General features: G+C 24.2%; 1 protein-coding gene across 4 annotated transcripts in view; it reads right to left on the bottom strand.

The window, feature by feature from the left end:
• The window catches only part of LOC112591330 (trehalase), a 95,992-nt gene that overhangs the window by 31,044 nt on the left and 38,422 nt on the right, over positions 1–26,526 (bottom strand). Inside the window, exons 1-2 of one of the 4 annotated variants that reach the window (XM_025335107.1) lie at positions 9,077–9,284; positions 8,454–8,562 (exon numbers count right to left, since the gene is read on the bottom strand). The exons of 1 other annotated variant lie outside the window; for it this stretch is intronic. The gene's annotated coding sequence lies outside the window, so the exon portion shown is untranslated. Of the gene's footprint in view, positions 1–443; positions 673–8,453; positions 8,563–9,076; positions 9,285–26,526 lie in introns of those variants that run through there. 2 more of the 4 variants (XM_025335108.1, XM_025335106.1) reach the window with 2 other exon arrangements.

Raw genomic sequence — 26,526 nt, 5'->3', positions numbered from 1 at the left:
TTTTTTTTTTTTTTTATCTAATTCGTGTTTCTCGTTTGCGTGTGTGGACCTGTGCTTTTTTTCGGTTGGCGCAGACACTCCACAGAATCGGCACTGACAGCCGAGTCCGCCGCCACCGCCGATGCCGCGGCCGCCGCGCCGTTCTGCCTTGGTTCACTAAATATCCCTACCACCGCCGCCGACGTCGCGAATTATTATTGCCATTGCATAAATTAGAGGGAGATTGTAATCGCGCGCGCACACGCGCAAAAACCGACGATCGCGCACGCAACGCACTATCGATACACACTCACTCGCACGAATGCGGTACACTCGGCTGCGACGTGCGATGATTATTATTGAATCATTATTGTTTATTATTAAATGATTGTATTACGGACGGTATATTATAACAATAATAATAATACGAGGATAGTATTGTTTTGCCAAAAAATATCGCTTACCGGTGATACGCAGACAATAACGATATCATCGTCGTCGATTGGGTAACGCTTGACACGCGTTGAACTACAGGTACATGATATCGTAATAATATCACAGTTTATATAATAAAATAATATGGGTAGGAACGATATTATAAGAGGTACACCACACTCACATAATCGGGTCCGAAACGCCACAAACCACGACGATTACTGCAGCAGCGCAGCCGACGACTACCTACTGCAAAGACGACGAGAAATCGTATGTGTGCGGAAAATGTCAAAACTATGAAACGGCTGTTATTTACTTCAATAATCATATTATCTCGATTGCCAAGGCCCTAGATAACCTTTACAGTCGATTATACTAATTAGTCATTCATTTACACGTTTGATATTTTATATAATGCATTAATGCCAGCGATATACTACGATTAATTATTAATTATTACTTATTGATCAATCATCATTTTTTTTTCTTACGATTTTATAATATTTATATGTATAACAGAAAATAATAATTAGGATTTCAGGTGCATCCCATTTCCGGAAAAATGTGTTGATTTCAAATGATTCAAAACCTTCTAACTGTATCGTTGCTACTAACTACATATTACAAATTATAATTCAGAGGTTTTTTTTTTTCAAATAAAAATTCATCACTATAAAATAGTTCCTCGATGTAGTCGACCTCATAGAAAATGTGTGGTTTCTCGCGACTCTTTAAACGTCTATGCAGTGTTATACGAGTAATTGTATCATTAACAATATATTACGCGATTTCACACTATTAAATGGAAATTCCGACAGAAACCTAATGGATAAGTATTATAGTTAATGGTAATCGTTGGATTTATTAGAAACAGTAAAACTCAGTTAGTGATTTTACGAATGTATATTATCCAATATCCATCATATTGACCTATTTTATTTGAGTAGGTAAATCTTAAAATTCTTAAAAAAAAAATAATTATAATTTGTAATATAAGGGATGTACAAACATTTTTAACATTGACGTAAGAAAATTAAAAAAATTAAAATTTTTAAAACTAATCCTCTGTTTTTACTTATTAGTTTGTATAAATTTGAGATGCAGATATTCTTATTATTTATTATATATATAATGAGTATATATAATACACAGATATATATCAATATAAAAAATATTTTTTTAGGTAATCCTTTTTAGTGTTTGAATACAAAATCCTTTTAGTGTTTACCTATGGACAGAGTCTGAAGATGATAAAATTGTTCTATTGCAGTATAGGCCATAGATACCTACATCATACATTATGTTAAAATTTGATCACGTCACTTATTTATATATCATCCATAACTGTGATTAAATCTAATGAAATTCGCAATACCAAAACTAATAGTCAACACTAATATAATCGAATTTTATCATATTTATTAATTAATAAAAAGAACAATGATTTATTCATAATATTTATATAGGTAATAATGGTAGAATAATAAGTTCTACAAAGTACAATTACTCGAAAAAAAATTAGAAAAACTGTCTCGCTTTATTCAAACGATAATTAATAATTACCTACAGCTAAAATAAATTTTCTAAAATATAATTTATCAATTAAGTGTATCGTAAAGTATGACATAGCCATGAGTTTCTTACATGCCGTGCATACTTGAAACATATTTTGAGGTTTTTTTGATATGGCCTACAAAGTAATTACTTTGAATTAACCTCAGATAAATTAAAAATCAATGGTACAAGGATAAAATATTCGAACTTTAAACTGCATTAAAAAAATTTTTTTTAATGAAACACTTAAAATGTACATTTGTATTTAATACATTCAATAATAACATATAATAATTAAACACATCTTACTATTAATTTATATTGATTGAAATACAATTAATAAGTGCATACTTATATAAATTATCGAACTAAAAACCATGAAATAAAAACCTACAAAAAAAAAAAAAAAAAAAAAAAAAAATGAAGATATAACAATAAATAATTTTAAATTAATAATAATTAATTACTATTAAGCCTTATATTTCAACTGATACATTAGTTTTTTGAGTTAAAAGTATAGGAATCTCAATTATTTAAATATCATCAGCACTAAAAGAACTCACTTATATATATTTTTATTTATACATACGTAATATTAATATTTTTTATTAGGCTTGTGATTTGAAACAAGAGTAATTGATGTTATGTTTTGGTAAAGTTAAGTTTATTAGCATCATCATATACTTGCTTAGAAAATATTCATTCTACATTTATAAGCGAGAAAAATAAATGACAACTAAAAATAAATGTATCATATATCTATGTCATTTAATATACCTTTATACTTAGTATCAAACTGGTATTACTGTAAAAAAAAAAAACCACTGAGACAGGATATCAAGATCAATAATTTTTACATCAGTTATTCATGTCATATGTAGCATAATGTTATTACATTTAAATATTAATATAATAATATCATATGTTTTTAAATGCTAAACTAACATTGAATTATTTTCTATTCAATTTTTTAAATATAAAGTGTTGATCACTAAAATTTTGTTTGTGTTATTTAGTTAATATTTTATTGATAAATTAACATTTTAAGAATTATTGAAATTTCATTATTCTATTAATTTTTAGCCACGCTATCGCATATAATTTTATGAAAGTTTTTTATAATATTTTATTATACAGAATACATTTTTAAATAAAAAATAAAAATACCTAATTTGTATCTACAGTTTTAATTTAGGTATAAAAATATGCTATACCTTATTTTTTTTTTATTGAAAACTATCGCTATTGATAGGAGAATTATTTTTTTCCAAGTACTTCCTTAAAAGATACATGTTGATGTATGTGTATAATTAAAAATCGTATTTTAATCATTTTTATTTATAATATAATTTAACAAAAAACTAATAAAATCAATGATTATTACGATGTTACTAGGTATTAACTTTATTAATTTACAGCATGTATAATTTTTTTTTAAGGTAATAATTGTTACCTTCTTTGAAAATATTCTTTAAATTAAAATAAGTTAGCTCGAATAATAGTAATGATTTTTTTATGGTTAATTTTAGGTTTTAGCCACTTAAGAATTAAACTATATTTTAAGTTATTTAATGTATGAATATTATAATAAAAACGAAATGAAAAAAATATCCTAATTACGCTGTAATATTCGAATTTTTAAAATAAGTATATGTATAATTTGAAAACACGAGATTAAAAAAACATGAGTTTTTAACCAACTTGACCTTGATATTTTTGCACACTTTGAGGCCTAAAGGAAATATTACCAAGGCTAATAGAAAATAATAAAAGCAATTTCGTTTACGGTAGAGCAATATACATACAAATCATTTTAAATCCGAAAACATAAATTAAGAGTGATGTTACTTTAAGTATAACTCATAAAAATACGGTTAGATTCTTAAGTAACTATAGTAACAATAGTAAAATATACTATTTACAATGATATATCTCATGTAAATTAATTTTAAAATAAACATGTTTTCTAGGTAAATTAGAATTAAATTTGATTTGTCAACATAATTATACAGAGCTAATACACTAGACAACATTTACCTCAAAACACTTTTTAATAGTACAATTATCAGAAGGGAAATTTTACTATTGATAACAATTTTACGATATACTAACATATAAATAGTATGATTAATATGAAATAGTATTCGAAGAAATAAAAAATATAATAATTTTATACTATATAAATAAATATTTTTTCCAAAAAATGATCTATTGATGAGGATGGTTAAAAAAAATCGTATCACAAAACTTGAATGACAAGACCCATTAAAAATGATTCAACTATTTTAAATGTTAAAAATAATTAAAAAAAAAAATTATTTAGCAAATAACTTGTTAAATTTAATATTACTTAACGTATATTATTTATTTATTTATTTTTAGTAGTTTTAATTAAAATCAAATAATGATTTAATAATTGAAATAATTAAGTGATTATTAATAAACTGTATGTATAAATTACTATTATACTCCATCGTTTCAGTCAGTTTCAGATAAGAAACATAAAATATAATATATATTGTTGGTATTTTTGATTATTTAAAGTTTACGTTGATTTTAATACTGGTAGTTCATACGATCAAAAAATGAAATAAATCTGTTTTTTATTCTAAAATTTAAACACACATTTCTATATTATAAAAAAAACAATAGAAACCTATTTTTGATTGTTAGATATTACACATTATAAAAATGAACAAATAATATAGTATTTTACTGTATGGATAAAATCTATTAAATACATGTTTGAAGAGATATAATAAATAATTAAATTAGAAGAAATCTTGTTTATTAGAGGTAATATTATATAGTTTTACACAAATAAATATAGAGTATGAAATAAATTTTATTTTAATCTTTTACGTGAAATATATTAACACATAATTAAGTTATGAGATTTATATTGTTTCTATTATTTATTTTAAACCAATCAAAATTAGCATAATACTTAAATATACATTAAAAAAAACATAGTATTATATAAAACAATTAAAAAACGAGTATTTTATAATCTGTTGGATGTTAGTATTTATGAATATAAAAAAAAAAATACTGAAAAGCATGCTGAGTTGAAATAAATTACGTATAATTGAAATTATGTATAACATTTGGGATATTTTTTATGATTAATTTACCAGTTATTATTTAATTTAAATAAATCAATATCTTGAAATACTTAATAAGTGTAATATATTAATATAACGTTAATAATAATTGTTTATTCCTATTATGCGATTCAGAAGTCATGAAGAATAATGGAGATAAATTATTTCAGATAATATATACTCTGTATAAAAACACGTGGGAGAAAGCCTGGTGTAGAAAGTAAGAATTAAAACAGCTTGCAACTTCATTAGAATGATATGAAATAAAAAAAAAGAATATTTGTATAATCACATTTCATATAATCGAAAAATGGTTAATTTGTCTCTAGAAACATGACAATTAAAGTTTAAAAGGTATTTTTTATTAATATTTTTAATTAATTTCATTATTTTAAAATTGGCTATTGTTATATTATTAACTAGTGATTATCTTTAAGAAAAATAAGAAACAATAGTCAAGTTTTCGAAAGTAAAAATTAATCGATATTTTATAGTTTTCCTAGGATTTGTTAACAATAATGTAGGTTTACCTTTTACCTACTTCCATAAAATGTACAGACGAGTCTTAAGTGGAGTTCTTAGACCTTTTTATGCAGTGGCTCAACCAGGAAGCTATTTATCTTTCTAACACAATAGAAACTACAAAAAAAATTGGACATATTATATTGTGGAAATTCTATAAACATTAAATATATTATAAAAAAAATATATATTCCTTTTTAAAGCGAGAAGGTGAATGAAAAATAAAAATCGATAATCGAAGATGAGGCGAGAATCTTTCACACGTTCGTATTTTAATAAGACAAATAACAATTTTTTTCATTTATCCTTTTGATGTATTTTTTGTACCTATCAATGTTCAAATAAACTTCAACAAAACAAATTACTCTAAAAAATATTTTAAGTTGTTACAATAATTTTAACAATGAAATAATTGTACATTTATATAATATGTACTATAAACTATACAGTATGTATAACTACACATCCTTAGTAAAATAGCACAATACGAACATAGCTAGATATTATATATTACTAGAGTCCATTGAACGATAATAACTAATAGATGTTAATCATGCTAAAAGATGCAGTGAGGTCAACAAGAAGCAATTTGCATTGATCGTTATAAAATACTTGACTGTAACCCTGAAAGACGGTGTTTATTTAACTTACTGAATAATGAAAATTTAAACGCCTATATATTAAATTTGGAAAAGAAAATAATTCGTAATTCGATTTACAGAATAACAATTGTTATCGTCACAATAGTACAATAGTTAAAAAAATATATACGTAATAAAAATAATTGAATTCGTTAAATGTATTTCTTTCAAATTTTACTTAAATTTGGCTAAAATAATTTAAATTTCTCTCTCAAACATATAAACTTGTAGAATACACCCATGCCAAATTATTTTAAAAAAAAAAACCAAGAGTTTTCAAAAACAAGACAATATGTTGCCAAAGTTATTAAACTTCCGATCTAATTTAAAGTATTTTAAATTTAAATGAATTCTAACCTACGTCATTTTAACGTCAGACTGTAACTACATGTAATATTTATAGTTTTAAGAATTATTGTTTTCAGCAAACAGTAATATTTTATGATATATAAATTTAAAAAAATATAATACAATAACAATCACGACTAAATAAACAAAGTTAAAGTTATATTTCCGCTATCCTTGCGTATGATCCTTAGACACAAAAAAACTATATTAACTATAAATTATTATTATAGCGTCCTGTATTTTAGAAAGAATTCCAAGTTAGGGGAATATTTTGTGCAGTGTTATCTAGCTGACATGCCTATTTTTTATTTAGTTTTGAAAACGATAACACGACATAGACAAATGTTATAATTGATTCTTTAATTTTTCATCTAATAAATAAGAATTTTTATTTTAGATCTATTGGTATGTAAATATAAGGTATATTATAAAATTATATTTAAGATATAGTTAATAGTTATACAAGTAAATTGAACGTATGTGTATATTTTAATTTTTATAAGTACGTTAAAATTTTATAAGTGATACAATTAAGAATGATTGGGCCATCTTTTTAATTACCTATAAATCGAAGTATAATTATATCATTAAAATCACGTCATCGTTGTGAATAATAATTGACAGTCTTATATACATATACCCACTATAAATATAAAGGATGTATTATTACTTGTATTTAATGGCTTAGTTGTAGTTTTGAAAAAAAAACTTCAAGTGGAATGAAAAAATTAGTATACTATAGCATAAAAAAATTTACCGAATAGTTTCCTTCTTCTTTTTAAAAAGTGTTTTTACATTTTATTATTTTATTTTTTAAAACTTTTATGATATTAACTCATAAATTTAAAAATTTTATTTGTACATATTATTCAAATACCAATCACCACTCTTAGATAAATTTTAAGACTTGATTTTCAAGGAAATACAAATATTTCATTAAAGACTTAAATTTAAATTAAATTAGAAAAAAATATACATGCTTAAAAAGTCAAAATTTTAATTAACATGAAATATAAAATATAAATGAAATGTTTTTAATTTAATTAATATAATTCTTATTAAAAAGAGTCTTACTAAGTCCATCGACACATTTCTTTCGGTCATTTTATTTTTGATAATTTAAAACCTAATAACTGTGTATACATTTAATAGTTAAAAAAATTGTTTAATTTATTATGTGATTTTAGTTAGTTTCTACCAGGAGATCAATTTTAGTATTTTTTGTACACTTATAAAAACATCATAAACAATTTATACTTGTTAAAATATTTAAATTTATAACATATACCACTTTATCTAATATATTATATAATGAAATATCAAATTTAATTTGAAAACAATTTTAAAAAACAAATTAAACAGTTAGGGTTATAATCTTTAAAATAATAAAACATATTTAGATATGGAAACTCTAAAAAGTATAAAATAAATGAAATAATTATTTTTTGTTATCCAAATTAAACTACATAATGAAATGAAATGATATTTTTCTTCAATTCTGTCCAAATTATATGAGCTATATTTAAATTGGATATGATTAGAAATTAATAATTATGAACTATTTAAATAATATTTTAATTAGGTATTATAGATTTAGTTAAATTTCTAATTGAGCTCATAAATTGCTTAGTTCTGAGAAAGTACAATTACCACAGATTAAATCTATTCACCCAGGCATCCATCATTGATCGTTATGTAAGAAAACATGGCAGGTAACACACAGTTTAGCACGTATATAGGCGTATTTAATCACGTCGTATTTTAAAAACATAGACGGTAGTAAGACAACCATTTCAATTGGACAACTATTTTTGTACACGTCAGAATAAAAATAATAATTTATAGTATTTTAAATAATAAAATAACTCACCATTCCTTCGCAAACATAACTAAGTAATATATCGCTATGAAGGTACATTAGGTACGTTAAATATGCTTTCGGTAACTACTAACTAGGTACTATTTCTAGGCACTCATATCTGAAACATGAGAACAATTGCAAATTTACAACTGTTAATAAATCGACTAAATTATTAAACTTTATTTTCAAGGGCAAATCGTTTTTTTTATTTTCGTCTTATCAGATATAGCAACGATTCCGTTATCTTTGTCGCTTGGTATATACCCATAGACCGTATACCTTATAGTATAAGGTCTATGTATATACCATAAATTATAGAGAAATATTGCTTTATGATATAAACACATGGGGCCCGCCAGATATACAACTACCGTAGGTAATAAATGGAAGAAAAAACGAATATTGTTACTATTTCAAATGTTTATGAGAATTATTCGCGTAATTACCGACGAAATAGATTCACGCTGCAGCAGAAAACGAAACATTTAAAACGTAATAATAATAATAATAATAATAATAATAATAATAATAGTGTTTTAAAATACCTATATTGTAATAAGTAGTTGTATTTTTTTGCACAATTAAACAAGATAATATTGATTATTAGTTATTTCTAGTTACAATGTACATACTGCAGGCAATCTGCAGCAGCGGTTTCTTGAAGCCATTGACAACAACGATGATGCCGACGAAATCGAAATGTGTTTGGTAGTAAATTAATAAAATGAAGAATTAACCAGTAATCGGAATGATAGAAACGTGAAACACTAAAACAAAATCAAAACGTGAAGACGGAACTGCAAAAAATTACGTTCGTGACGGCAATCGACGTTACTGTGCCGCGTGCCGCTCGTCGTATTATTTTCTTTGGCTACGGTCACCGCCGCTGCTGTCGCTTCCACCTCCGCCACAATGCCGACTAAAGGAGACGAATGGTAGAGAGGTTCGTTGGCGCATTAATGTAATAATAATTGTAATGCTGTTGCTGATGATAATGATAATAATAATAATAATAGTCTTATGATACGATGAATGATAATTGGAGGTTTAAGGATTCACGAATGATCGAAGATATATGATGCGAGTACAAACGTACAATATATATATATATATATATATATATATATTATATGATATGATTTAGTCGAGCATAACGTTATTTAATTTAATCGCGAGCTCGTCGTCGTGCTATACAGCTATTTTAACGATTTGACACGGGCGTGGGATGGCGATTTCCGTCTTAATTTAAGCAATTGTTTGCTGATGTAAGCTTGTTTGGTTGCCCGACTATAATATGTCCCTATCTATATACATTATTAATGCACACGATTTCTCAACAGTACGTAATCGCATACCGCACTAAATATCGTGGTAGGTAAGTGTCTCATGGAAGAGCGACTATACAAGAAATCAATTTTACCACTCTCCGTTTACGTTCGTGTAAAATCGATGCATTCCATCCCTAATAAGTTGTGACATACTGACATGCGTAATTATTTACCACGCTGTATGGTTGTTATTTCTACAAAACGTGTATTATTATTAAATAAGTAATGCGTGGTATACATTCGAAACATTAAAAATTAGAAACCTATAAATATCTAAAATTGTTTTTTTTCTTTTCACCTCGATATTGTTTTTTTTTTTTTAAAGACAAACCGTGTAAAAATGCTTTTGAAACATAATGTTAGAATCGTGTTATTAAAACTGATAAATATTTCACTAGAGTAATAAGATGATAAAATCAATTAATTTGTCAATTTTTAAATGGTGTTGTTGTTAAATTACGAAAAAAATACAAATTATTCTTCGATGCCTTAAAAAATTTTACGTAGGTACAAGTTACAACAAAAGATTTTATGTAAACGCAAAGGATTTTTAAGCTACTTATAACTATAATATGTAATGACTAGTAAAAAAGCCTACATACATATTTACACAGTATTTGATAAGTAATACACTCTGTAGGTAATCAATGTAATAATATTGTAATAAATTGATGCATTTATGAGCGTTCACACGTCGTAGTATGGGGTGCGGAGAGTATATTATTTTTATAATCTCAAATAACTGGTACTTTTCATATTCGAGTGTTTTTTATGCATTTATATAAAACAATTATTTTTACAGTCATGTATATAATATGAACGTATATGTTTCAATAATTTGAAGTTTCAGAGTTTAAATAAACGAACTGTATTACGATTTACGATATGATATGATCGTAATAATTTTCGTTAATGTCAATATAATATTATATAGGATAAGCGTAGAAATTTAATGACGCATTGTGTAACGTTAAGGCAGCGAGATAATTCGTGGTGATTTTGTTTTCAGTAATTAATCGTTATTAAAAATAACATGCACATTAAAAAAAGAAATTATAACAAAAAGCACTTTTATCTAAAAAAGAATAGCTACATGGTTTATCGCGATATTAAATTATATTTTAATATTATTTATTTTTGTTTCTTTTATCGGTGACGATTCTGAATTAAAGATTTCTTTGGCAAGAGTATAGTACTCTTTATAAGAGTAAAAATATCCATACCAAACAGGTGGTGTTTATTATGGATTTTTATTTTCATTCTTTTACTCAGCTTACTCAACCTCCTAATTTTGATCATTACAAATTTGTTTATAAATAAAAACTTTTAATATACATAACATATAATAATATATCTTTATACACATATTATATGTATAGGTATATATAAAAAACAGGTGTTATGTTCCAGTTTTCCTATAGTGAGAAAATTGAAAATTTTTCCTAATTTTTTCTCAGTTATTTAAAAAATGTTCTCCCCCGTGAATATCTTAGTATTTTTTCTTTTTTTGTATAAAGTAAGAATGATATTTTTATTATAAAAGTTTAAATTACAGCTCGTCTCGTAACCTATTTTATTAAATTTTGTTTCTGAATTTTGATATCATCTTTGTGTTCAAATAATTTTAGTCGATAAAAGATCCGTGACGTTATATCGTTATATGATATATAAAACAAAAATACAAAACACGTGCAATAATGGGTGAACCGTTTAAACGTCAGAAAATAAAACTTATCAATAATAAATACAATGAGATTTATAAAGTATATAGTTAGTAAACTAGCTCATAGCTGAACTAAATAGTACCTTTACATAGTTATAAACTACAAGTAAAAATATATTTTTTTAATATTAATTATATTTATTATATAATAAATCTATCACTCAGGCGAAGCTTGGTAAAGATTCACAACAACTTGTCGGCCTGCAAAAAGGTAAGAATCTATTTTTATAAATTTTATAATAGGGATGCACAAATACTTGTACAGCGTGTAGAACAGTTCTCGAACTTCAACCACAGACCTCTTCGAACTTCTAAAGAAAAGTGATCACGTAATTTATCTATTTAATTTAGTTTTTATCTATTATTGTTTATTAAAATTAATTTAAGTGACTTGCGTGATTACAAGTACCTAGTTATACCTATAACTAGGTACTAGGTATACTATATACATATTACTCAATAAACGTATGTTGTTTAAATTTTTTTAAGTAGAACTTATTGATTGTACTAGTGGTTAATCATAAGTCATAACTTAAACGGAATCTAATAATTTTGGAAATGATATGGTAATAAATGTTTACTTGCAGGCATTGACTGAAGAATAATATATAATATTTAAATTAAATATTCAACTAGCATTAATGTCACGAATCATGATTACTTGTATTCAAAATATTTTGATATGTTTCCCACTATTGTAGTTGATCATGGAAAATGGATTTTGGATTAAAAACAGATGAATGATATTTATGAGAAAAAAAAATCATCGATCGTAATATTATTGTTTATTTTTAATTATCAGTGGTAAATATTGTATCAAGAAATTTGTATTGAGTGAAGCGATGTCAATTTTTTCAAATTTGTTTATAACTATAATGTGATATATTTTGAATCACTACCAATCTATATTGGTGCTTAATAGATATAGTTTGTATTTAAAACCAAGTTTTTTATATAATTAATTGTAAATTCATTAGCTATATATTTTTACATACTTGGTAAAATAATCTTACAACATTTATTTTGTCAGTACAGTTTTAAATATGGTAATTAAATTTTTCGAAAACGTTATAATAACTTATTAATTTCATAGTTATAATATTACTAAAACTACTATTAGATAAGTATACCTTTTTCTGAGGTATGTAAGTAGGAATACAATACAATTCATATGTTATTAAGACGCATTAGGAGATCTATTACACATGCGCGAAACATTGTAGTGATAAAACTACTGAGCCGGTGATGTGTTTCGCCGACGGAATGTCCGCGCAGATCGGAGCTGCGGAAGCCAGCGCCCTGCAGTGTATAAAAGAGCACAAACAAAACGAAACGCATCGCATACATTCGAAAGAAACCGTTGAACCTACGGACGAGGACGACGACAGTCGAAAACAGAAATATTTCTCTTGCACGCCACTATCCACCGCCCCATCGAACGAATATCAATAATGTGTATATAATATTATATACCTATACCTAACCCACTAGCATATACCTAAATAATGATGCGACGCACATAAACGGCAAGCGAGACAATATATATTATAATACGTATACCTAATATATGTGGCCGCCAACTAGAAACGACGGCTGACAACCGGTGAAAATAAGTAATAATAACGCAACACATACTATACAAACCATAAACGCAACAATAACAGTACCTAGGTATCTAATATTATTAATATTTAATAATAATCATAATCATAATATATTCTTATCAAATATCAAGCGATGTATGAAGTACCTACCTACTACCTATTACCTATATAATGAGGAACTACAGCGGAGTGCAGGAAGCAAGTATTGTGTGAATTACGGTGGCGGCGACATTTGTCAGTTTGATTTTAATATTCAATAGAAGGCACGCTTTAATGACATGCGATGGTAATGATAGTGATTATCTAATATATTACTGATACAAGTCAATAATATAAGTATATATATTAATTATTAGTAGTGTAACTTTTATTGTGTATTCGCCACTTTTCACGCTTTGGTCACTACCTATATCGTATTCACATTGCTTATAAATGAGTAACTATATACATTATACAAACATGACGTGTTCCGTCAAATAGCAGCAAGTACAGAAAGAACAACTTCTTTTTAAAAAACAAAATACATTAATATGATATTTTTGCAATAGGGTTATTTTAAGATTTCTGAAGTGTTTTTGAATAAAAATAAGTATTATAATATGTTTTTTAAACATAATATCATAGATCTATTTATAATATTGAAATATGATGTGGTATTAGATATATTTTGTGAATACTTCTGTCTAGTAATTTACCATTCAAACATTATAATATATTAATATTACTTATTTATACATTACTACAACATTGTAAAACGCTGTTCCTGTACGACAGGTTCGTTTTGGACAGGGGGAATGGGATATAAAGTAATAATAATAATAATAATAATAATAATAACGAAAAGAACTTGCGACAATAATAATAAAATATAATATAACGATTCCACTTCCCAAGGTTCACGCAAGGTCAACGAAAATCGTCTCCCCACCGCAAGCCATCATCATCGACAACTATATAATGTACACGCACACATACGCACTTAGGTTAAATAATTTATTTATGCGTATGTACTTACATATATTCAACGAATTATGCGGAATAATAGGTATACAATGATATTATTTGTTTATAAATACATTTAAGTACAATATTGTTTATATATGTTACACTTTAGACCCATCATTATTATCAAATGCTGATTTCACGATAAGCAAATTTCAATTTATTTATTTATATCATATTAAATAAAATAGATATACCTATAGTACCTACATGTATTAAAATGTGTTTTGTACATACATTAACCTATCAACCAACCAACCTGACTTATCTGTGTATATTTATATGTATGTGTGTTATTGCTTGCCTATATAGGTATAATATATTATATACCACGCAAATACTGTTAAACGTGCCCCACGCCATCACGCGGTGCGCGTGCATGTGAGTAGTGTTAATAAATCGATTTAGCCTTCGTCCAGTTCTTTTCCTGGTGAAAAAAATCGTTTTGCAGTATTAACGAGAACGAGACGACGGGACAATATAAATATCGACCGAAGTGTGTATAATACATATTATTATTTATACATAATATTTAATAATAGGTACTACATTATATAATTATGTCGTATGAGCACAATATATTATTTATAATATATACAATTTAGTAAAATTATCCTAGACAAATGACTCTCTGGAAGTCACTTTGCCGTGGGCCAAAAATTAAGCACTTTACCTATATTATAATTTATAATATATAAATAATAGCAATATTATCATTATTATTATTATTATTATTATTATTATTATTATTATTTATTATTATTATTATTATTATTATTATTACAGTGTACAATTTCACTTGCGACGACCACGCAACGCAATACTAACACTATAGTATTTGTATATACCTATATTTCGTGATTATATAGTATACACGCATATTATATAAATGTAAATATGTATACATTATAACTGGGTAAAATGTAATACATAAATATCTACTTTACTCGGAGTGTATTTATGTTGTTATTAGTTGATTATACCTATAGCCGTGTATATCTCAGAAATTTTTGAATTGTTGCCTATAGGCTATAATAGCTTATAATATGTACGCCAATATACATGACATTGAACATAGGGCTTGAATTTGTACGCGGTTGCATTTTTTCACGATTGAAAAAATACTCCGTGTACTGTAGGCTGTAGCCTACAACTTATAAGTATAAGCATGAAATACGTTTTATAAAAAATATAACCACGTATTTTTAGAAAATAATTTGACAATTTTCATAAAATAACATTTAATTTAGGAAATATTTACGCATTTAACAATTTGAGACATAAAGAAAACTAAATAAGTAAAATAATAAGAAATTTTATAAAAACGCATTGGTGCGTAGTATAATCTTCACAATTATAATGATAAATAATTAATAATAAATTTATTTAAGGTTTAGAAACAATTGTTTGATAAAAAATAAATAAACACGATACCAAACTTTCTTTTTTTTAATATATGAATTTTAAAAAATATAATACTAATTAAAATTATTTTTTAATTTTTTGAGTTTTTTTATTTACCTAACGCAGGCATAATGTTATGGTTTTTTTTTGAGTTTAAGTCTAATCCCTGTTATATAATATTATACATAGGTACCCTATTATAATCGCCATATCAGTTATACATCATATGCCCATAATCCTACTAGCTATATAATAGGTATATTCTTTCGAACTTAATATACTCAATACAACTCTCATTACTTGTTCTAACGACAAACAAAATATCATATTGGTATAATTTATTACTTTAATTATTTATTCGGAATTTAAACTCACGATAAAATCTATTAGTATAATGTATATAATTTATATCCTTTACTTAGCTGCGGCCGGCGAACCTAATATGTTTACAGAATCACCACTGATCGAGCGATCGGAAGACAATAATACATAAAATTCTTATATTATACTTGATGAGACATCACAAACGATTTAATAGCGAATCACGATGCCCCATTAAAAGAAGAATTGAGGAAATTATGAAAAGTTGCATGAGGGAGTACACGTTTTATCGAATTATAATATTATATAATTATTATTTAAGAGTTAAAAAAGTAGGTAACAGTTCTACTGTACAGTAAATAGATGTCAAGGTACGTTTGCATTGAGTAAGTCACTGTATTGGATATTATGTTAAATTTGAATTCAATAAATAATAATAAATCATTACTTAATATGTATTACAAACAATTCAAAACAGAGATGATCCATCAGACTATATTACTAGGTTAATTTTATGATATCTTTGTATTGATATTATAGTAATTTATTTTATTAAATGGGTGGGTTGAATTAATTTTTGCCGAAAATAATGCAATTATTATTAAATTAAATTTTGATTATTTTGATAAATTTCGTAAAAATATTATGATACCTCATATATTTTTAATATTTTTTAATTGATGTAACTTTGTATTACGTTTTTAAAATTTTTTACAACTAAAAGTTGTATTTTACATAAATCAAAAAATCTTTAACAAGTTAATAATTTAAAATACCTATAAAAAGTACAAAAATGGTCAAAATATTTTGAAAATTATATTGTGTCAAATAAATTCTAACATGATTATTTAGTGAACATTTCAAATTTTCGGTCATTTTTGAATAACAAAAAAAAAAAAAAATTAAATGTCGATTACATAAAAAACTGGTTTTACATAAGTAATCTCATTCTATCTTATTTTTTTTCCGTATTATTTTAATATATATTGGAATATTTACTAATTTATTTTTGTTCCTTCTTTCGATCTAACTTGCTACCAGAAACTACTTTCAAAGTTTAAAATCTATGCATTTTTACAGCTCCAAAATGTGATGATGGAGAGAGTTAAAACACATTGTAAATGTATACATTTATCGCTCAAAATCTAAAACTTGAGTGTAACTAAAGAAATTATAATTTGATTATGAAATAAAAGCTTTATAATAATATTTAGTTAACAATAATAGACATTAACCGGTATGGATAAGTTTTATTACGTATATATGATTTTCTAATAGTCATTAAAAAAAAAAATATATTTATTCACAGAAAATTATGTTGTCACGAATTTGTATATAATATACTTTATTGTTAAATCAAACTCCTTTGAACGTAAAAAATAACATCCATAATACGATTTAGATGGTTTCGTTATTTATGAGGTTAAATCATTAAAATCCTTCCATTATCAGGGAGTGTGTGCTAATATACATTAGTATGGTGTATAATTGATCATTGATTAGTCTTAAACATTTGTAAAAATATATGTATATAAAAATAAAAAATAATTTGAATTTTATATATTATCATAAATGTTAATTAGATACCTCTTCTTATTGCAAAGTTATTATTTAATTACTTTCTTTATCAATTTTTATTGTTATACACACCTACGTACGCGTAATATTTAATTTAAATTGTTAACCTTCAAGAGTATTCATGAATTGCTAAAAATATGTACCTACCTATTTAGTCAATATACTAATTCATACATCTGTTACAATGCAAACTCTAAATAAAACATTAATTGTCGTAAATGTTCCTATACTAACATAGTGTAAGTACTTCAATATAGTTTAAGTATGACAAGTCATTGAACGCTAAACAAATGTTTATTATTTAATTATTGACCTAGCAATGAAACCATTGAGACCATATTTTAATCAAATAACAATTAAAATGGTTTTATTAAAATAATTACATTATCAAAAATTATATAATAACATGTATGGTGTCGTATAGATAGTAACGTATATATTTATGTGAATTGACCTAATCACTCTATCTCGAAATTTGATAATTTGAATAAAATCTAGTTTCCTACAATGGTTATAATGACACGATGTACGTTATATACATATTATAATGATCACAATAATATTTTAATCTCATTGTCTCGCACAGAAAAACTTGGAAATTGTATATGATAAGATATCACAAAGTTTAAGAGTAGGTAGCATGTAGTTATTCAATACGTTATATTGTTTTATACCTAGCTGATAATCTCAGAAATTAAAAAATTTCTAATATGTTCATGTATACTCTCATTAATTATAACTAATCAACCCATTGGAAATATAAATAAAAGTTGATCGGAGTGTATTGATTTTTTTATTATTTACTTTATTATTTTTGAATGATTATATATTCTCTATTTCCTAAAATCCTAAACAAAAAAATTAAATACATATATTATAAATGTTCACGAATACTAGCAAATTACATTTAACTGTTCAAACTACATTATCATAACTTGAGCTCATTTTATGATTTATATAAAATATATTAAGCTACACAGTACACACATTGTTCAAATAAATAAATAGTGACTGTCATAACTTATTTAACTATTTAAGCCATATTTGCATTATAATTTTAATTATAGTTCATTATATTTCCTTTAAATCATGTCGATAATATACTTATATATTTTATTACATTGACATTTAAAACAAATAAATATTTTTACAACCTAAAATTAATATGACTATTTTTTTTTTTTTTTTTTTTTTTTGTCAGAATGATATATATTTATTTTAAACTCTTAATTAAATATATAGGAAAAAGTGGAGGTAGATCGTGATGACGGCAAAAACTTTTAAAGAGTAATAAATTCCAGCAAAATAAGAAGAAGAAGAAGAAGAAAAAGAATTAAATATATAATAATTTGGATAAAAATAAATACTAAATATTGCCAAATAAATAATAATATGTTATCGAGCTATCATAGCCAGTAACTAAAAGCTAATAAAAAATAATAATAATAATAATATTTTCATTATAAAATCTACAATGATATTGTTTAATCGCTATCATCGTGGCAATGAAAATCACGATGAATGTATAGGTACGTATTAAATATATTTAAAAATAATATAATTGTTACTTATAAGAAAACAGACATTCTTCGCACATTGACCACATGAGTGGTCGGTTAGGTTATCATATCATCAAAATACGAAAGTGACTACTGACTATATAGTCATATACTTACAAACGACTCTGATTGGATTTCAATCAACTATACGTACAGAACAATTATATTATATTAACGGCTATATTTATTTTTAAAATAAATATTAAAAAATAATTATTAAATAACTGTATTATGATATAAAAAAAAAAGTTGACAGTCATTGTTCAGTCTGCGAAGTAGCTAATATGCAATGTTAAAAAGTTAAAATTAAGTTAATTAAAATTTAACTTTTTGGCATTTAGTTTGGATTACTTAAAATTTTATAGGTATAACCCAATAAATAACTAGTTACTTTAAATCAAATCTAAATTATTCCATTAATTCATAAATAATTAAAATTGAAATAAATTCAATAAAATAATTACTGATGACACATTAATAATAGTAAATTAAAAATATAATTCTTAAATTTACTTTTTGTTGCTATAAGCCAAAATGGTTTAATAAAAATAACTTATTGTTTTATTATATAGAAATAAGTTTTAAACTATCTATTGAATATTTATATACATAAAAAATAACCTAAGTCAGTAAGTAAATTTTTAATTGCTATGTAACTCTTAATTGAGTTAAAATAGCTAGTTAACTATTACCTTTAAACTTTTTATATTTTTTTTTTATCAATTTTACTAATTAAAAAAATATATCATTAATTTGCCAAACAATGACATGTACTTTTAACCAAACCAATATCTATGAGTTAAATGCCAACTTTCAACTAATACCTAATATTTATGGGTTATTACTAAGTGTTTGACAAGGAAAAAATCTATCACAGTAAATTTATAAAACAAGTAAAAACTCTACGTTCAGTTTTAGTTAAGAATTAATTTTTGTTTTCTAAATAAGTTTATTAAAATTAGATTTAGGAATGTATGATACATTGATATCAGTAGTTGTTAGTTGATAAACTGTAGGGGGCATTTTATATTAAATAGAAAATTAGGTATATATTTAATGAATAGTGAATATATTATTATGTTAATTAATGATTCACTATAGATTTACTTATCCAGATTTAAACAAAAATTACTCAAATGTCCGATTGTTTTCCATGATTTAGGATTGTTATAATATTAACATATTATTGTGACTAATTATCAACAGTGATAACTTAGAAAGAACCTACGCTTATTTTATGACTTACGTGTTATCTCACGAAAATATTTTTATCGAAATTAATTAAATTTTTTATGTATTAAAAATTATCATATTTCATCATTATTCATTAACATAGTTGATAATTATACCAAGTTAAAATATAAAATGTTTACTACTAACAGTACTAACGCCAGACATAATTTTCATTTTTTTTGATAATAGAAATTATATTTATTTAATACTAGTAGATTAATCCTGCATGGAGTTTACCGAGACTTAAAATACAAAATTTAAAAAATTAACTTATATAAGTTATTTATTATAAGTGTACATGTGGATACGAAAGATTAATTAATCAGTATGTATCTATCGCCTTTGCATCCGTTTTAAAACAATGAGTACGATAAATTTCACTGTGGATTGCGTAAATATTTACATGCATAAACATTGCTTTTTATTAATATAGAAGAAATTTAATTTAAACTATTTGCAATAACACAATAACTTAGTTTTTGCTATTTTTTATCGGTTTAATTTATAACATCATATTTTGAATCATTCACTTTTAAACTCATAATTCTAAAACAAAATATTTTTCAAGGAATTTTAATTTATAAAATTATTAAAATTTGAATTTTGAACGAATAGTTAATCAGTCAAATATAAGTATTTAAAATTTGAATGAACATAGGGATAACATGTTGAAAATAAGTATCCACTTATTTAAACTAATTAATTACTCGTTCAAAACTTAAATTTTATATATATAAATCTTCCTAAAACTATATTTATTACTTAGGGAAATGAAATTACATTGATAAGTTAGATTCGTAAAAATCAAAAACTTTAAATATTATTATGACAAAAATAAAAAAAAAATAAAAAATTTTCAAAAACGTTAATATAATTTAAAGTACTGATTTTTTAGTGTTAGAACTCTCAATAGGTGTATCATATAATTTAAACTTGTTTGTAATTAAAATTTCAAACGAATTTTAATTATAAAATATTTAGTTTAGATTTTAAAAAAATTCATCTTTGTATACAATGCAGTATATAATCGATATATATATATATATATATATGTTAGGTAAATGATGTTATATCGGAAATTATCATTATTCGCCGGTTATTAAAGTTATTTACCTACAAATGTGGGAATTATCGTTATTTTCTAGTGAATAACGTTAATAACCGTATAATTTGGGAAATTTTGATCTGATTATAAAATAAAAGAGGTTTTTGCGGAAGATTTAAAAAAATAATCAAAGAACTAATCACCAAAGTAGACAAAATCGGAAATTAAACCATAGAAATCGCAGAAAAAAATTCGGAACTTGGTACTTAAATATATTTTAATTATTTAACGATAAATTTCCGAATTTTAAATATAACACAAATAAAACTAAAATATAAATATTTAAAAATTATTTTAAATATTTTTTTGATGATTGTCAAGAAAATATTTGTATTGCATGTAAAAATTCAAAAAAAAAAAAAAATTTAGAAAAACAAGGAAAGAAAACGATGAAACTTTCAATTTGAAAGAAAAGTTTCCTCAGTTTGAAATAGGCATAACTGTATGTGTATTTATACCGAACGTTGATAGAGCTCGTAATTCTATGCGAAATATACTAGCAGTTGTCACCCAAGTTGAACATGACTTATACAAACTCTGTAAGTTAATTCTTAGTGAAAAAATATATTATTAAAATTAAAATTTGTTTTATTATTTTATAGGTACGGAATAAAGTTTTCTTAAATACTATTTCACATCCCAAGAAATAGCTGTTCGCAAATAAAATCTTATAGACATGGAAAATGTGATAAAATTAGCAGATGGTAGACAGTTAACACTGAGGGAAGTAGCTAGTAATAATTCGGTTGCGGCCCTCAAAGGTACCAGCGTTGTCATTGCAAGATTAGTTGTAATAATAATAAGCATAGTGCCTATCTTGGGTCTAAAAAATTATATTATATTAAATGTCATGGGAGTAAAACTTGTAAAAATAAATAAAAAATAATAATGCATTTTTTCTATTTTTAAAAATACCTGAGTATCTACATAATTTTTCAAATTGTAGTATTTGAGATTCATGTGCATATCTGATTTATAACATCAATTACCTGTGTATTTGGTCATTAACGTGATTATCCGGTTTATAACGATAATTACCCGTGTATTTGGTAAATAACGTTGATAACCGGTGAATAACGTTAATTTCCATTTAACATCATTTACCATAACATATATATATATATATATATATATATATATATACAAATAACATAAATATCAAAGATTAACACATAATTTAGTGATAAAATATTAACAAAAAACTTAGACGTGTAGGTAGACATTTCTCAATGTAAAGTAATGTTTTAATTTAATAACCAATATTAATTGAGATGTGAGTATATTATTATAAATGTATTAACTTGTTATTATAATGTGTGCTAAAACTCATTAGTGATATTCAATGTTGAGTCTTAACAATTTGTTAATGAAATGTTATTATTGTACAGTTATACGTGATATTTAGGCTCAATGTGACCAATGCTCAATGATGAGAAAATCATTATTTAGTAGACGTTAAACATCGTTGGATCATTCTGAAATTAATAGATACAAATATTTAAAACATTTAAATCAAGTGAGGTTAATTAAAATACAATGCGTAAACAATATAATCAATAAAACTTAAAAATGCATGTATGGAATACAAGCTATTTGTTTTTTTTTTTTTAGAAACCTTAAGTTTTGAAATGAACACAATAACTTCTATATTTATGTCTATATTTCTATTTATAATATCAAATTTATAACAAGAAAAAGAGGGAAGGATAAAATTAGGTATCAAACGATAGAAATTATAGATATAGGATGACTATAAAGATATAATGTATTATATTTTTATAACTATAATTTAAAATTCATGAATTGTGTTAATCTATAATAAAGTTATTGAACATCGAGTTCATTTTCTGTATGAGTTATGTAATATAAAAATAATTAAAAGTTAAAATTTTATAACTAATAAAAATAAAGCTCAACACAGTTAATGTAATTTATTAGAGTATGATTACGTTCAATAATAGGTATCTAGTATTTTTATGGGAAAATTATATTTATTGTAACATTACTATTATATCATCTTAATCCATTAGTATTGATCAATTAATTTATGAATGAATATTTTTTTTTATTGAAATGAATCAGTTTTAAATTATAAATGCAATGTTGGAGGCGAGTGATTAAATATAATTTATAATTTTATCATTTTCTTCGTAAATTTATAAAGTAATCGGAATATGAAAATAAATACGATAACACACGTTTAAAAATGTGTCACGTTTTAAGACATGGCGAGTAAAATGTAAATTATAGTATCACACTATAATTACAAGTCTTTATAACTAAATAATACAAATTAATAATAGTATTCCTATATCGTCTATATATTAGTTAAGAACTCATAGCTGTTTAATGGCATTTACGTAATTTTATGTCGATGATATATATATGTTAAGTCACAAAGACCAAAAGTTCAAATGTATCACATGAGAAAAAAAATTACACTATCGTTGAATTTCTTCTTGAATGAAATTTATATAAGTCAATTAAATAAAAATGTATAATGATTGCTTAATACTGTAGGTCTTAACGCATAACCTAGTACGATTTGAATTTATACCAACACTAGGTATATAACCTCTAACGTTTTCATCTACTGTCTAACATTAACGACTTTGCGACTTTGCGGATATTTTAATATAAATTGTTTTAATTTTAAATTAAAAATTTATAATTGAGAACTAATATAAGATACACAATGTGTATATCATAAAATATATAGAATACATTTATTAAATTAAAATTGCAAAATACCGAAGAATTAAGGCTACTAAGCCACTACGACCCGGAATTCTATATCTGAAAACGACGAAATAATTATTGAATTTATCAAACGACTGTGAATTGCATAACTCAGTGTAACAATTTATTTCTATTAACTTAATTTTTAATTTTCTTTTATACATTTTTTCCTCTACGTTTTTCTTTTATAGTTAACTTGAAAAAATGTAATTCTCATTGTTGGTAAAATTAATAGATCAAACCTCAAAGAAAAAAATATTAAGATGTGTATAGTTTAATTTAACTACGCCTTCAAAAATTTCTTTTTCTTTTTATGCACGATTTTTTTTTTTTGCTCACGATGGACTACCGGTAAAAGTTCAAAGTAAAAAAGTCAAGTATATTATATAATGATGTAAAAAAAATACAATGTGATTCGCAATTATTAGCGTTTCAATTAGTACTGATATAAATTTTAATTAAATGATTTATCCGATGAAATAAACAAATAGTTAGTCTTATAGGTACCAATATTAGGAATAGGTACCACATTCGTTAATACAACTAAGTATCACTATTTTATAGAAATTATTATATAATATTATGTATAAATTGTTTTTATATGAATAATTAATTCAATTTTTTTGTTTAACAAACTGCTAATTATAGTTATTGATTTTTTTTTTTTTTTAATTAAAATATTTAAAATATTATTATGCATATCACATTTTTTTTTACCACGGACTTTATTACCCTAGATTTTATAGATTTAGGAATTTTTATTTCGAATTTAAATGCTTCGGAGTTTTTTACCTCGGAATTTTCGTTATCACAACTCATTACTGGCGGATGGTTATAAAGTTATAAATAATTGTTGATACCTAAATAATAATAATATACATTTTTTATAATTTAGTTAACACAATTTCAAAATAATATATCATTTATTATTTTAATAAGTTTTAGCGTTTGATAACTTTAACCTAATCTCCTGCTGATATAGAAAAGAAAGTATATTGGTTTTACAAGAATGATTGATACATGGATGCATTACAATATAAATTAAGTTTTATTCACGTATAGATTTAATCAAAACTTCGCTATTTTTCAAATGTGGTAATTTATTAAATTACTTTCATATTTAATGATACCCTCTCTATTTTCTCAGTGAATTAAAGTATCAATATATTATTTCATTAAAAAAATGTCTTAATAAGTATTTGTAAAGATCAAAATAAATACTTAAGAAAAGTTTTAGATGTGTGAAGCATATAGTGTGATATATGTACTAATGGAGTTTCATTATCTGTTTTATTGTAAACAAGTAACTTAACGGTTTTAATATTTGAAAGATTTTAAAAATTTCAAATAAATAAAATAATATATGTAAAATCATCATACTTTTAAGTTGTGCGTTATCTATTGACAAGTATAAATTAAAGCATATAAATGTATTATATACTTAAGGTATATATATACTTATAAAAGTATTATTCTTAATAATTTATGTATTGAACTTTTAAAAACATTTCTATTTGAACTGTTATATTTCCTCTCTAAAGAATGTTATTGGAATCAAACTATGTTAATCAATATTTGATTTTATACAAATATAATTTTAAACAAAGATTTACTTCCTTTAAATACAAAACTAAATTAAAGTTTACTCTAGATTTTTATGTACTACAAACAGATATACAAAGAGCTGTAAGTTTCAAGCCTGGAAATTACTATACAAAACGTTCTAAGGAATCAAATAAGAATAAAATATTATGAGAAAATAAACTAAATATGAGCAAATTTTTAAATAGAAGTTAAAAAAAACAATGATGGATATAACATTGTTAATTGTTATGATCAAAATTATTAGGTATAACAGAGAGAATAGAATGGTTAAGTTATATAAATCTATTAATTCGCAAAAGAGAGAGATAAAAGAGTTAATAATTGACAAAGTAGAGATAATACAAGGCATGATTCAATCAGAATGAATTGTTATAGAAGCGAGCAAGAAGACATTATGTTCATCAGAAATATTTAGGTTTATACTATGTCAAAAAAACGGGGAGATGTTCTCGTTAGATGTCGAAAGTAGAAAACTAATACAAATAGTAAAATAAAAAAATATGACGAACTGATTAAATACCTAAATAGGGAACAAAATGAACTTAATGGCAAGAAAAAAAGATTTAAAGAAAACTTAAAAATAATTTAAAAGTGCATTTGAATAAATAACTAATGAGGTAAGAAATGAGAAAAAATTAAACAAAGTTAATGAAATAGAAATAGCTTAAAGGCTTTTTATTAATGGAAGTTGAATGCAGGGAATAAAATAATGGACTATAATTAATAAGTTAAATAAATTGTAAAAAAATAATAATTATTATTGATTGTTATTAATGATACTAAATCTAATTTATATCACGTTAATTATTATTATTTAGAAAAAGGAAGAATTTGTAAAAATGTAAAAATAATAAGGATCTTGAAATTTAGCAAATGATCGA

The sequence above is a fragment of the Melanaphis sacchari genome, unplaced genomic scaffold, assembly GCF_002803265.2.
Source record: "Melanaphis sacchari strain LSU unplaced genomic scaffold, SCAv2.0 Contig131_pilon_pilon, whole genome shotgun sequence".
Classification (NCBI taxonomy): Eukaryota; Metazoa; Arthropoda; class Insecta; order Hemiptera; family Aphididae; genus Melanaphis; species Melanaphis sacchari.
This window is presented reverse-complemented; position numbering and strand designations above follow the sequence as displayed.